Genomic DNA, 13,687 nt, shown 5'->3' with positions numbered 1-13,687 from the left:
AACAACAGCAACTGCGGAACAAAAGGAGTGCACCAATATCAGTTGAACAGCAACCTGCAGGGGCGGATAGTCAACCTGTCTACTTGAACTTGCGGGCATGAAAAGCTACGCCCCCCTCCCCCCCCCCCCCCCCCCCACCAAGAAAAGGGATGTTAGTACGAACAAAGTGCTGAGTATATAACGCATGGAAATAACATGAAAGAGACATAAAAGTACATTAGATAAAATGAATGCAACTTGTATATCTGAACTGCGGATGTGGACCAATGATATGCATAAATACTGTGCATGCATGCATAGGGATCATACATACATACATATATATATATATAAAGTCTGTCAAGCCTATGTTGGCATCATCATCATGTGACCAGCTGATCAGGTGGTAGTGCATATATAACACCGTCACCTTCTACATACCCCAGATATATAATACATAGTATACGCGTATATAACGCCTAAGAGGTCATAGGTCTGTACAAATATATATTTATTTAATGTATGTATATGATAAGAGTACATCCTGAATCTGTTGGAGTGACGTAAGGTTGTTACACCTCTGAACTTCGTTATGAGATAGCTTTTTCTTTAACAAGTGACTCTATGAATCATACTGAATCTGAAGACAGACGTACTGAACAACATTACTAGAACATGAATCAACATGGAACATCCCTAGCTAGTAAGAATAGATTCATTTATGGATTAGTGCTACGTTTACGTTTCGTTCATAAGGATCATGCCAAAAGAAGGAAAGTTAGCCTTAACATACCTCAAGTCGTCAACAAAATCCCACAAAGAAACTGCCTGGCTAGTATTCCAATCTCCTTAGTCACTACCTAAAAGTTAACAACATAACAACAACCTCCTAAAAATCTCTTTAATTCCACATCACTACTCACTGCAAGATTTACATCAAAACAGCCCAATATAAGCTTTGTATACTACACTTATACACTTTCTTCTTCCAGTTATACCAAGTATAACATCCTCAATATAATCTCAACACCAACTATTATCCTTACAATAAGGTTTTAGCTTAAAAATACATTTACAACATAACTCAAGTTAGATTACATCTCAACATAAACTCAAATTCATATTTGAACCTTTCTTCCAACTCCTTTCCCTCCAAACCTAGCATAACCACTATATAAACTCATAAACCCGCAGAGTCCATGTACTCACTGAATCCACGATTCCGGGACTAACATAGGATATCGAACTCTCACATCACTCTCATCCAAATCGAGCCCAGCTCATCACAGTGTTTCATCAAGTATCAACAATATATCAACAGTAAGGATGAGAATGTGTGCAATGTATGTGTCAACATCAATAATCAAATCAATATCACAAGTACCAGACCTGGGCACGCCAACAATATCATGAAAGACTACACAAGTCATATAGAACTCTATCCTCGTATCAACATCAACAAGTAAGATACTATAATCTCACAGCCAAGATGGAACAATAGTTCCCAATATCTACTATCAACACGTGACATCAAGCCAACACAATAGAACAATAAGGTCACAACACAGCGGGATGGCTGGCCCCAATCACACAACAGGGCCCAACCTAAGGCAATATCCAACCCAACTCCATACCCGAAGCTTTACATGCTGTCTCCGACAATATCATCTAAATATATGCTTCACTACACAAAGTCTTACCAAGGGTAAGTCATAACCTACCTGGATAGTCGAACAACAATACACCAACAATCACTCCTTAGCCTTGCCCTTCCGCTGAGGCTCAAGATCAAAGAAGTATAGGCATATTTGAAATCTAGATTAGAAATCATGAAGATCGACATCTATATTGCTATCATTCAAATTAGGTCAAAACCAACCCTAGAATTTGGAGAAATGGGACTCATAAGGCCAAAACGGGAAGTTCGGGGGTAAAATATCCAATTAAATACTAGGTGATCAAAACCTATCAACTAATTGCTAAATTAACTCAAGGATTCATCCAATTTCGAAATTCAAGCAAAACTCCCAATTTTGGGTATAAACCCTAACTCTTAGATTCAAGGATTAACACTAATAATGAAAGATATATGATTTATAACCTTAATTACATCATACTGTAGCATGAATCGAATCAGTTTCATCATTTAAAAGCCTAAGCAGAACATCCATTAAATCCACTTTTTATCTTCCATTACTAAGGAACTAACAAGGAAATAAGGATTCCAAGATGATTAGGAACAAGGAATTAGTAAGGAGATTAGCAGGACTTACCACCAAGAATTTTCCCCAAGAATCTTCTAGAACAGTTCACAAGAGCTCAATCTTCATAATGGTAATAAATGATAGACTAAGGGCTTTTCATACACACTTAATGAAAATAATAGGCCTGATACTGTTACAGCGGCATCAGGACCGCCACGGCGCCACCACCTTGATGTCCACTCAGACCGTCGGGACGGTCAAGCAAAAATAAGTTTGGCCACCCCAGCAGCCATCACGCCGCTACGGCGGTGCAACTGGGACGGTACTGGTGCCGCCCTGGCAGACCTAGGTACCAGAAATCCTAATTATTTCCCCAGTCTCAATCGAAATCCCGACCAACTCCCGAGGTCATCTGCTAAAAAAGCACATACACAGACCCATATAAAAACACGCTACGAACGCACTCGTGGCCCCGGAATTCCTAGCGGAGGTCTCGTTGACCGAATCAACCCCCGATATCTCAACTCCAACTTCTCAACTCAAGTTCGAAAATGCATCGAGTGCATTGGGAATAGAACCAGATATACACACAAGTTCTAAATGATCATCCAGACCTCTCGGAATCGATGAATTTTCGAAAAAGGTCCGTTTAACCAAAAGTTAACTTTAAGTCAACTCTTTTCGCTTTAAGCCCAAATTCACAAAGAGTTGCCCGAATCAGATCTAGACACCTCGGGAAGAATGTCAACGGTCCCCTCGGGTCAAAAGTGAGCTAACTAATCTCGAAAAGGGACGAAAGTGCCGGAAAGACTATAACAACCAAACAGGTCGTTACTTTAGATAGCAATTAAACCATCGCTCGTCCTCGAGCGAAGAAGGGAAAGGAGCGGTGAAATACCTGAATCAGTGAATAGCTGCGGATATCGGTTGCGCATGTCGAACTTCTCCTTACAGGAAATATTCTCATCGAACAAAATTGAATCCCAACGAATGATATAGAAACCACTAGAACCATACTTCTCCAACACAGCACCATGGAGAACTGGATGAACATTCGACAGATCTGGGGAAAAACCAACTCATAGAACAAGGGTCCAATAACGGGTAGTCTCAACGGCCAATGCACCTCGAGCTCACTTTCCCTCCTTCCCAAATCACAAGACACCCTTGTTGGGTGTAACATTAAAACTTGATCGTTCACTCTCCGAGTCACAACTCTCTAACTTAGCTCAAGCTCCAGTTCTCGTATCTCCGCATTCAAATTTCCTTCATAACTGATCCTCAAAAAACAATTTGCTTTTACTTGAATTCTCTGATCGGATAAAACTTCAACCCTGAATGCGACCAATAGACCCCATAAACACTTCCAAAACCAACGTAGTCCTCTAAAACATGGTCACAACCGTAGCCCATTCTGAACTGATAAAATACTCTGATTCCGCTGACTCCTTCTTCCACATCATCTAAAGCCGTTACTCGCACCACGATTTCTTGGAAACATATGAACACACATACCAAAAATTCAAAAACCAGGACTTAGTCTCGCCAGAAGGGATCCTTGATTCATTTGCGATCTCTACTCAATTCCATCGACACTGATCTTACCGGCATCCAACTTGGCTAGTTCCAAATCTTGTTAAACCTTCAAATCACAATACAGGAACCATACTACTGAATATCTTGTGGAGCAAACAACTAACCACTATAGAGACCTCTCGCACCACAGTTCCTCCTCAACTCTGTGCTAGGCTCATTGCATACTCGTATTTTTGTCCCGAATAACTGTTCTCAGAAACTATCACCGAATCTACTAGAAAACCCTTACAAAGCTCGGTAAATCTGTCATACCCTAAATCTGAGCCGAAATGCTTCGAGTCCTTAGATACCTTCCTGGAGGTGTAGTTATAGACCTTTAAGCTTAACTCGAACCACGTTGACCCCGAATGAATGCACAACTCTCGAATATCACCATTAGTCATTAGAACCGACTCTGAATTTCAAAACCAAGCACAACCATACCACGCATAACACATCCTGTCTATCACTTTCGACTCCACAAGTTGCGTCCTATCCAAGTTATCAACTTAGTACCGAAGAGCTATACCTTACGATGTCAATCTTCATATTTCTCAACCTTTACCCGATACGCAATTTTGATACAACCCCGAACCTTTCAACACGAAACCTGAAGCCTCATATAGTAATTATATAACCATCGAACCTCTCATAGTATCACCTCGATAATATAACTCTAGTCCTCACATGATAGGGATTCCACAATATTCTCTCTTAAGGCATGCTAACTCATCCACTGCAGAATGTTATGAAACCTATCCGATGATGTACCACCAAACCACTTCTTATAAACCTCAACATGTCGGTTCACTGAAATTTGCTTCTCACTAGTCACTGATCAGGAACCTCACGGAACTCTATCATATCAAATAGTCCATTCCCGTAGATTTCCTTCTTAAGCTCACGCAACAATCACATCTCAACTGGAATATGCAAGTAAACGACACCGCAATCTATACTAACCCAAGAAATCCCTAAGATGTACCTTTTTGTTATTGATTCACAATCAACTATACCTTTTCTCGACTCGTCAATTCCCAATTTCTAATCAATTCACGATTATCAATACCATAGTCAGTCCTCGAATCCACCCAATCGAATAGCACATAATCATAAGTTCTGCAAGTTAGCCGAATCAATCCGGGAGATAGGATCACACCACACACTTTGCACGTTAGAGTTTTCTTAACGCTTACGACTCGAAATTGAATACTCTCTAAATCGAGCGTATCACATAACAGTCTCACTAATATTCTTATGTACCTCACCGAACCTTGCTTGCCCGAATTGGTTTACTCAATTTTTGAAATGTTATCCCGAACTCAAATCCTTAACGTTACTAGTCCTCGAAGAATCACCTCTTACCTCAATTATCGAATCTGAACACCTCTAACCACTCGCACGTCAATCCCTCTTCTAACATCGCTAGTAGCTGGATCTAGACAATTTTACACAACAAATACAAGATTCCCAACCTTAGTCTACTAATGATCTCTAGTAGTCTATGACATAACCGAACATACCAACTTATCCATAAACTCTCAAGCCCACTCTGCACTGTACAATCGCAACCAAGCTTTCACAACGTAACTCGTGTTTCCATGATTTTCTTGTTGCCTTTATAGATCCCGATCAACCTCATCAGTCACTCTTTTATTGTATGTCATGATATAATGCTCCCGCAGTCCAACACAACTCTCGTACTCATGTTACCTCACCTCAAGTCTTACGAACCTCAATCTCCTGAACCCGCTAGCAAGTTGCCTCATTGTAACCCTTCAGTTCCTATATTCCATCTCAAATCACTCTAACACTATCAACCGTCAACACTCAAATCCACTCGATCCTCTAAACCAATCATCCCTCTGAGCCGAACGAACCACAAAAAATATCAATACTTCTCCTCAAATCGAAGTGTAGCAACCAGTAACTTCCCAAGTCATTAACTCATCGCATACGCCCATAATTGGAGCCATTACTATCAGTCGATTACTAGCTCCTCAGAAGCCTACAACCCAGTCAAATTTACCGACTAACGATGACACATAGCATTCACTTACTAACAGAGGAGTCCTTTAACATTAACGAGCCTATATCGTGAATGACTTTTAGTACCATATCTTCGAGATATCACGTGAACCTGTAAGTATGACCGTTGCTAACCCATGACAAATTATTCCCATAGGATTTGATACTCTATAATAACCATAACTCAGATAGCCACCTCCATCAGTACCGTTCTGTCATGCCGAACCCCCCTTTACCTTTCACAACCGAACACGAAATTCGCCCTCGCATTAATTGCAACCTTATCCTGACAACCATGTCAGATACCAATTTTTCCTTTCCCAATGTCATGAAAAGTACTCATATTTAAGATATTCTCAGAAGTCTTACTTCGCTACACACTTGTACAAAAGCTTCCTTCATGTCCTTATTGTCATCTTCTTTTCTTTATTACCCGCAATCCCAATACGTTGTCCACATTCGATGTCATCACCGAACTTACACTTGTTCTTACGTACCAAAGTCTAATACCTACCATTGCTGAATCATCGACCCGTCATTGGTTCGCCAGTGTCACGCGCACCATCATAAAGCCCTGACGAAGATAAAGTCAACTATCATATCATCGAGTAACCCACTATTGTGAAGCCATAAATGCACTTGTCACCTCCGAGCAACCCAATGCTGAAACAGGGAGACCCTATAACCCTCTGAACTATCTTTAAATTCCTCATGAATTTCCATAATAAACGAGTCTAATCGTAACTCGACATGCCAATCTAGTCTGGTCGCGACTACCCACAATCGAAACCTCACGCCATAACTAGTGTATGAACTGAACCATGCCTCCGAATCAGGATAACAGATCGCGTACCATTCCACAACACGTTAGAGATCAACCATTCACATAACAATTTAAGGAAGAGTGTCCACCCTCTGTGGGTGATTAAGATAAGAAAGTTCAATTACCAATTGGAATCGACTAAATACCAATTTGAATAAAGTCGTACGAAAGAATGAAAGAATTCAAAGTTTCCTAAATGTCTTATAGCTTCTCGCAGATAAGTATGAAGCTCATTGTACCGATCCACAAGACTCTATCAGACACACTCTTATATTATAGACCAGGTAAATTAGGGCTCTGACACCAACTTGTCATGACCCAATTCAGCTAAGTCGCGCGGGCACGTACCTTTTCGACCTCGGTAGGTGAACCCTCGACCCAACAAAGACAAAAACACAAAAATTAATTAAATAAGTGGAAGAAATAAAATACGCCCCAGAGTCTGGTCTAATCCATACAAGAGCATCTAACTAGAATCTACAAGTTTGGAATATCAATAATACATCAACACTGAATATTTCTCGGAATAGAAAATAAGACACAAATAAAGTAGAATCTTCAAGGTGGCGGATGTCTCGTGCTCACCCTGTAGACTCTAAGAAAATCTCGGAGCGACTATCAGCCACGAGAAACAGAAGTAGATCCAACCTGAAATTCTGCATTCATAAAAGAATGCAGCAAGTGCAGGTCAGTACAAAACCACAGTACTAGTACGTATCATAAGCAGACTAAGTTTAGCTACGATAATCCTGACAATAAAGTAAGATAAGCAGATAATTTAACAAGTATAAGTCAACACAAACCAGAACCAAGTAAACGTCATCACCTAGGTTGTAGCATCCAAACCCAAGTGTGCCAAGTCTCAGTATAACCAATCCGAATAGAAATAACACAAGTAAATCACCAGATCATCACAAGATAAGCCATAATGCAATGCAATAATGTATGAATGCAAATGCAATGCAATGCTGTGTACATATGTACTCCGAACGGAAACCTCCCTGTCTCGGTAGCACAACCCAGGAAAACTCGCGAAGTCTAAATGCTACTCGTCCTGGATCTTTGCCTACGGAGAATTTCTATCAGCACCACCCTGGGGGACCCACGAAGTCCATGCACTCACTCAATCCACAATTTCGGGACAAACATTGGATATCGGACTCTCACATTACTCTTATCCAAACCAAGCCAAGCTCATCACAGTGTTTTATCAAGTATCAACAGGGAGACCCTATAACCCTATGAACTATCTTCAAAATCCTCACAAATTTCCATAATAAATGAGTCTAATCATAAATCTACACGGCAATCGAGTCTAGTCGCGACTCCCCACAATCGAAACCTCAGGCCGTAACTAGTAACTGAACTGAACCATGCATCCGAATCAGGATGACACATCGCGTACCATTCCACAACACGACAGAGACCAACCATTCACATAACAATTTAAGGACGAGTGTCCACCCTTTGTGGGTGATTAAGATAAGAAAGTTCAATTACCAATTGGAATCGACTAAATACCCATTTGAATAAAGTCGCATGAGAGAATGAAAGAATTCAAAGTTTACTAAATGTCTTATAGCCTCTCGCAGATAAGTATGAAGCTCATTGTAGCGATCCACAAGACTCTATCAGACACACTCTTATATTATAGACCAGGTAACTTAGGGCTCTGATATCAACTTGTCATGACCCAATTCGGCTAAGTCGCGCGGGCACGTACCTTTTCGACCTCGGTAGGTGAACCCTCGACCCAACAATGGTAAAAACACAAGAATTAATTAAATAAGCGAAAGAAATAAAATACGCCCCAGAGTCTGGTCTAATTCATACAAGAACATCTAACTAGAATCTACAAGTCTGGAATATCAATAATACATCAACACTAAATATGTCTCGGAACAGAAAAAAAGACATAAACAAAGTAGAATCTTCAAGGTGGCGGATGTCTCGTGCTCACCCTGTAGAATCTATACAAATCTCGGAGCGACTATCAGCAATGAGAAACAGAAGTAGATCCAACCTGAAATTCTGCATTCATAAAAGAATGCAACAAGTGCAGGTTAGTACAAAACCACAGTACTAGTAGGTATCATAGGCAGACTAAGTTTAGCTACCATATTCTGGACAATAAATTAAGATAAGCAGATAATTCAACAAGTATAAGTCAACACAAACCATAACCAAGTAAACGTCATCACCTAGGTTGTAGCATCCAAACCCAAGTGTGCCAAGTCTCAGTATAACCAATCCGAATAGAAATAACAGAAGTAAATCACCAGATCATCACAAGATAAGCTATAAGGAAATGTAATGCAATGCTATAATGTATGAATGCAAATGCAATGCAATGTTGTGTACACATGTTCTCCGAATGGAAACCTCGCTTTCTCGGTAGCACAACCCAGGGTGACTCGCGAAGTCTAAGTGCTACTCGTCCCGGATCGTTTCCCAACAGAGAGACGAGACTCCGGATCTTTGCCCACGGAGAATTTCCATCAGCACCACCCTGGGGGACCCACGGAGTCCATGCACTCACTCAATCCATAATTTCGGGACAAACATCGGATATCAGACTCTCACATCACTCTTATCCAAATCGAGCCAAGCTCATCACAGTGTTTCATCAAGTATCAACAATGTATTAACAGTATAACATGAAGGATGAGATTGCGTGCAATGTATGTGTCAACATCAATAATCAAATCAATATCACAAGTACCAAACATAGGTACGCCAACAATATCATGAAAGACTACACAAGTTATATAGAACTCTATCCTCGTATCAACATCAACAAGTAAGGTACTACAATCTCACAGCCAAGATGGAATAACAGTTCCCAATATTTACTATCAACACGTGGCATCAAACCAACACAATAGAACAATCAAGTCACAACATAATGGGGTGGCTAGCCCCAATCACACAACAGGGCCCAACCTAAGGCAATATCTAACCCAACTTCATACCCGAAGGTTTACATGCTATCTCTGATAATATCATCTAAATATATGCTTCGCTACACGAAGTCTCACCAAGGATAAGTCATAACCTACCTAGATGGCCGAACAACAATCACTTCTTAGTCTTGCCCTTCCGTTGAGCCTCAAGATCAAAGAAGTCTAGGCATATTCGAAATCTAGATTAGAATTCATGAAGATCGATACCTATATTGCTATCATTCAAATTAGGTCAAAACCAACCATAGAATTTGGGGAAACGGGCCCGCAAGGTCAAAACGGAAAATTCGGGGGTAAAATATCCAATCAAACACTAGGTGATTAAAGCCCATCAACTAATTGCTAAATTAACTCAAGGATTTATCCAATTTCGAAATTCAAGCAAAACCCCCAATTTTTGGTATAAACCCTAACTCTTAGATTCAAGGATTCAACACTAATAATGGAAGATATATGATTAACAACTTTAATTAAACCATAATCTAGCTTCAATTCAATCAATTTCATCATTTAAAAACCTAAGTAGAACATCCATTAAATCCACTTTTATCTTCCATTACTAAGGAACTAACAAGGAAAGAGGGATTCTAAGATGATTAGGAAGAAGGAATTAGTAAGGATATTAGCAGGACTTACCACCAAGAATTTTCCCCAAGAATCTTCTAAAACAATTCCCAAGAGCTCAATTTTCGTAATGGTAATAAATGATAAACTAAGGGCTTTTAATTCGCACTTAATGAAAATAACAGGCCCGGTACTGTTACGGCGGCATCAGGATCGCCACGGCGCCACCACCCCGACGTCCACTTAGACCATCGGGATGGTCAGGCAAAAATAAGCTTGGCCGCCCCAGCGGCCATAGCGGTGCCACTGGGATGGTACTAGTGCTGCCGTGGCGGACACTAGGTACCAGAAATCCCAATTATTTCCCCAGTCCCAACCGAAATCTCGACCAACTCCCAAGGTCATCTGCTTACAAATCACATACGCAGACATACATAAAAACACGCTACGAACGCACTCGTGGCCCCAAAATTCCCAGCGGAGATCTTGTTGACCGAATCAACCCTCGATACCTCAATTCCAACTTTGCAACCCAAGTCCCAAAATGCATCCGAGTGCATTGGGAACCGAACTAGATATATGCACAAGAAGCGGGACCGCCGCAATAGTTTCGTTGTCGCAGAAGCGGGTATTGGGCAGATTGATTCACCAAATGAGTGTTAAAAGCCCTAAGTCCCTCATTCATTATAATTTTGACTTTAGAGTTATTGGGAGCATTTCAATGTTATTTTTGGGGGAAAACTCTTGTGGTAAGTCCTTCTATCTTCCTTGCTATTCCATTTTCCTTAGTCACCTTAGGATTTCATTATGATGCTAGTCCACTAAGAGTTTAAGGACTAAACAGGGTTCAATGAGATCTTCATTCTAGGCTTTGTAATCTTGATTTATTGATTGTCCTAGCTTCATTAAGTATGGAATTGATGATTAGAATCTATTATTGCATGATTCTTTCCTAATTAGTGGCTAAATTATGGAATTGGAAGTTAGGGTTTATATCCAAATTTGGGATTTTTGCCTAGAATCCAAATTTAAGTAATATGTTGGTTCTTCTAGCTTGTAATTGATGGGAATTGATCACCTAGAGCTTAATTTCATATTGAGACCTATAGATTCCTAATTTCACCTTTTTAGTTCATAAACCCCATTCCATAGGTTAGGGATTTGGGTCTTGAATAGAAGTAGCGTTTGAATGATGTTCTTCTTGATTATAATTTCATGATTCAGATATGTTTAGACTTTCAGTATCTCGAGACTCAAAGGAATGGAAAGACTAAGGCTTGATTATTGGAGACTTTACTATTCGGCTGTCCAGGTAGGTTACAGTTTACACTATAGTGAGATTTTGATTAGCGAAGCATATATTTAGACGATATTGTCGGAGAATGCATGTAAACCTTCTGGTATGAAGTTGGGTTGGATATTTCCTTAGGTTGGGCCTTGTTATATGATTTGGGGCTAGCCACCCCGTTGTGTTGTGACTTATCTTGTTCTATTTGTTGTTGGCTCGCTACTATGTGGAGCTAGTAGATATTGGGTACTAGTGATATATCTTGATGATGGTATTATTGCACCTTACTTGTTGCTGTTTTGAGACGAGGATTGTGATACTATTGTGGCTTATTGTGTAGCCTTTTTATTGATATTGTTGGTGTGCCTATGTGTGGTACTATTGAGATTGATTTGATTATTAACATTGAACTCATACATTGCACGCATTGTCATACTTTATGATATATTATTGATGCATTGATGATATACAAGGAAACACTGTTACAAGCTAGGCTCAGTTGGCTGAGAGTGACGTGAGACCGATGTCTGATGTTTATCTTGGAATCGAGGTATGAGTGTTGGTAGCGATTGACAAGGTCTTTGCCGGAATTGTGAGGAATGGTACATGGACTTCGCGAGTCCTCCATGGGTTGTGCTGCCAAGATGTGATGTTCCATCATCGGAGTATATGTGTATCGGTGTATATGCATTACATCCATAATTCATACATTATTGCATTGCATTGTACTTTTGGCTTCTTGTGATATTCTTGTGATATAGTTGTGATATACGGATTCGGATTGGATGTACTGAGACTTGGCACAGTTGGGTTTAGATGCTATAATAAAAGTGATAACTTGCACTCTGTTACTGGCTCGTGTTGGTTACTGGCTCGTGTTGACTTATACCTTGTTGATTTACCTGTTTATCTTACTTTATTTCCTTGATATGTTAACTTATCTTTGTCGACCTATGATACCTACCAGTACGTATTGTTTATACTGACCTACACTTGCTGCGTTCTTTTATGAATGCATAGTATCAAGTGTGATCGACCTCTACCCCTCGTGGCTGAGAGTTCGAGGCTGCTGATTCGAGTTTGTTGGGGTGAGCATGTGGACGTTTAGCTACCCAAAGACTCTTCTTCTATTATGTCTTACTTTGCTATTTTGAGACATTATTGAGACTATTGATGTATTATTAGTACTTCCAGACTTATAGATTTTAGTTAGATGCTCTTGTATGACCAGACTAGACATTGGGGTGGTTTTTTATTTACTTCCACGTTTATTATATATTCATATGTCAGACTTACGTTACTTTATATTCTTTCGTTATTTATACTGTGTTTGTGAATGTTGGGTTAAGGGTTCGTCTACCGAGGTGGGATGGGTAGGTGCTTACACGACTTTGTGAAATGGGGTCGTGACAAATTGGTATCAGAGCCCTAGGTTACCTGATCTATAATTAAAAAAAACGTGTCTAGTAGAGTCTCGTGGATCGGTATGAAGAGCTCCATACTTATCTGTGAGAGGCAATAGGATATTTAAACTTCCAATTCTTTCAGTCTCTCATGCGACTTCATTTAAATTGATATCTAGTCGATTCCAATTGGTATATGGACTTTCTTATCTTGATCACCCAGGGAGGGTGGAAACTCATCCTCGAATTCTTATGTGAACGGTCGATCTATGACGTGTTGTGGAAAAGTACGAGATGTGCTATCTTGACTAGGATGCGTAATCCAGTTCAGTCTCTAGTTATGGCCTGAGGATTCGATTGTGTGGAGTCGCGATTCGACTCGGTTGTCGTGCGGAGTCGTGATAGACTCGTTTATTATGGGAGCTCATGAGAAATGGGAAAGATAGTTCAGAGGGTTACATGGCCTCCGCGTTTCAGTGTTGGGTTGCTTGCAAGTGACAAAGTGCATTGATAGCTTAACAATAGTGGGTTGCTCGATGATATGATTGGTTTGACTTCAGCTTCGTCAAGGCTTTATAATGGTATGCGTGACACTGGTGAACCAATGGCGGGTCGACAATTCAGCAACTATAGAGTATTAGACTTCGGTATGTGAGGACAAGTGTAAATTAGGTAATGACCACTGAAGGTGGCAAACGTATGGTGATCGTGTTTAATGAAGAAAAGAAGTATACAATAAGGACATAAAGGAAGACTTTTGTGAAAAGCATGTAGCGAAGTGAGACTTCATAGAACATCTTAAACGTGAGTGCTTTTTGTGAGATTGGGAAGAGAAATTGGTATCTAACATGGTTGAAAGG

The sequence above is a fragment of the Lycium barbarum genome, chromosome 7 (assembly GCF_019175385.1).
Source record: "Lycium barbarum isolate Lr01 chromosome 7, ASM1917538v2, whole genome shotgun sequence".
Taxonomy (NCBI): Eukaryota; Viridiplantae; Streptophyta; class Magnoliopsida; order Solanales; family Solanaceae; genus Lycium; species Lycium barbarum.
Note: the sequence above shows the minus strand (reverse complement) of the source record.